The 2,704-nt window shown below is 50.8% G+C and overlaps 1 protein-coding gene across 2 annotated transcripts in view; it reads left to right on the forward strand.

Annotated features, from left to right (window-relative positions):
* The first annotated feature begins 1,465 nt into the window (after positions 1-1,465).
* THY1 (Thy-1 cell surface antigen) overlaps positions 1,466-2,704 on the forward strand; it is a 6,070-nt gene continuing 4,831 nt past the window's right edge. Inside the window, exon 1 of one of the 2 annotated variants that reach the window (XM_027835482.1) lies at positions 1,466-1,564. The gene's annotated coding sequence lies outside the window, so the exon portion shown is untranslated. The remainder of the gene's footprint in view (positions 1,565-2,704) is intronic. The other variant, XM_027835483.1, reaches the window with a different exon arrangement.

A 2,704-nucleotide genomic window follows, 5' to 3' on the forward strand; every position in this document is an offset into this window, starting at 1 on the left:
TCAAAATAATCTTACAAGGTACAGGTTGCTCTACTGCTCAGAAATCTTCAGTACGTTGTGCTGTGTAATTATAATGACAAAGCATGGCCCTAGAGAAGAGATGAGAAAATGCACCTCCCTCCTATTATTGGAAAGATGGAGAAGCATAGGGGTTGTCAGACGCAACTGATGTGTCATTTGGTTTTGCTGAATTGTTTGGCAGTTTTTGTTTTTTAAATCTTCATTACATGGGAGAGTTCAATGGACAGGGCATAGGAAGGGGTATATTTGGAAATGAATGTGACATAAAAACAAAAGGCGTCAACAAATCTTTTTTTTTTAATTCAATGGTTCCCAAACGTACATAAGATACAATACAAACTCCTTAGCCTATCATTAAAGGTCCTCCACAATCTGATTTTGATTTGTTTCCACCTTGTTTTTTCACATTACTCTCATTTTTGAATTCCAAATTCCAGTCAAATTGAACTACCAGCTGCTTGCAGAACTAAACATGCCATCTCCTGCCCCCATGCATGGCTGAAAGACAGATTCTAAAGCCAGAAACGCACTTTCTCCTTATCTCACCTCTCAGATTCTTCACCTTGTTTCAAAGCTGTGCTCCGGTGCGGCCTCTTGCATGTACCCTTCTCTGATTCCATTTTCCCTCACTTCCACATTTGTTTGCCCTGCCAGCTGAAGACTAAACAAGAGGGAAATATGCTTATTGCCCCAAGGGGATTGAGGGGAGGTGTGGAGGTGTCGGGGGAAGCATTCCCTAGCTGTCAAGACTAGGAGTCAATGGAACCGAAACACAAGAAGCTGGGGACAGGCGTCTAGAGCAGAAGGAATGGAGCCCACCAGCACAGAGCAGATACCAGAGAAAGAATATGCAATTCTCATTGTCTAAGCATTGACAATCTTCCCCGCCTCCGAGGGGCTACTCAGTTATGGAAAAATACCTAGCTTCCTATGGAGGTATATTGGAAAATCCCAAAACTCAAACCTCTAGAATGGAAACATAAAATCATAGGTTGTAAAAGCCTGAAGAGGTAGTGGAAGATGTGAGAGATTAGGGGATGAGCAGGGATTTTAAACCCATCACAGTTGAGGCCGAGGAGATGAAAAGGGAGGGGTATAGATGCCTGGATCCTTCGCTCCAGACTGTTTTCCCTTAAAGTCCTCTAGAAAAAAATGGAAAGGGTAGAGCAGAATGGGGGGTGAGGGGGAGGAGAGAAATGGTGAGAAATGTTCAAGACTCTCTCCTTCCCAACTCTGGGTGGGTCTATTAAACCTCCCAAACAGCCGCAGAACCCATTTTCTCTCCCGCAGGGCGGTTTACCAACCCCCACCACCACCCCCGCTTTCCTCCCAAGCCCTCCTTCTCCAACTATCTTCCAGCACCCCCACCCCAGCCAATTCCCTACCCAAAAGCTGATTGGTGGAGCTTCTCTGCCCCTCCCTCTAGTCCCCAGTCTGAAACTGCGGGCTCTGAGTCCCGTTCTAGGGTTTACAGACAACCTCTCATTTCGCTGAGGAAGCAGTGGCGGAGGCGGAGGCAGCAGAGAAGAGGCTTGGCCCACAGGTAGGCGTTGGGTTTGGGCCCCAGGTCCAGCTCTGGTATAATTCTAGGGGGTAGGGGGCAGCCAGAGCCACGCCGCCTGGGCTTTCAATCCGGAGCCATTTCTCCCTGGGCAGCTCCCTCTGCCCGTTCCACCACCTGGGGAATTCCCAAGGTGAAGAAGACAGTCCTAGACGACCCCGGTAAGAAGGGTTCCGAAGAGGGGGTGGTGTGCAGCGCGAGGGGACCCAGAAAAATAGCTAGCACTGAATGCTGGCGATGTGGAGCGCTTCATTGGGTAGACAGGAGTCTGGGCTGCTGCAGAACAGGGGAGTTTGCTGCAGAGTGAGGGACAGAAGAAGGCTGCAGGACAGGAGAAGGTTAGGATTGCACTGGACTGGAGAAGGTTGGAGGCCCGAGAGAGAGAAGCATTCCGCTTTGCCTGGAGCCCCCTCCCTTCTACCAGCTAAAAGACAGAGCTACACCAACCGCGGGGAACCGGAGAAGAACTGGGGGGTTGGGGAGCTTGGGGCGTGGGCAAAGACAAGCCCCTGACCTTGTCTCACATTTAGCTCGCAAGCCCTCTCCCCAGCCCTTAACAGACACCTCACGCCTCACACCCCTATTGAAATGGAAGGTTGGATCGCGGATCCTAAGAGGCTTCCTCAAGATTTAACCTGGGAAATTGAGACTGGCAGATTTCAAGCTCTGCGGGTGGACGAACTGCGGGAATAGGGAGCACCCCTCGGTGCGGGAAGAAGCTGAGCCGCAATAACGGGGGAGGGGAGAGGGCAGGCAGGAGGGAGGGGCTGGAGGAGGGAATCCGGCAGAAGGGGGAGGGGTCTCGTACTGGAAGAGGAGGGGAGAAGAGGACCGAAGAGACTGGGAAGGGAGGGATGCAGAACTAGGGAGAGAAGGAGTATGCTAAGGATGTGGGTGAGAGCAAATGGGACTGCAGAGGACCTGCTTGAAAGCTGGGCTAGGAGAGAGAGAAAATTAATCCAACCTATGCAATCCATCTTCTACTCCTCTCCTCTCTTTCACCTCCCCTCTCTTCTTCCCTCCTCTGTTCCTTCTTCTCCCTTCCTATCNCCCATCTTCTACTCCTCTCTTTCACCTCCCCTCTCTTCTTCCCTCCTCTGTTCCTTCTTCTCCCTTCCTATC

The sequence above is a fragment of the Vombatus ursinus genome, unplaced genomic scaffold (genome assembly GCF_900497805.2).
Source record: "Vombatus ursinus unplaced genomic scaffold, bare-nosed wombat genome assembly UNPS02014816.1, whole genome shotgun sequence".
Classification (NCBI taxonomy): Eukaryota; Metazoa; Chordata; class Mammalia; order Diprotodontia; family Vombatidae; genus Vombatus; species Vombatus ursinus.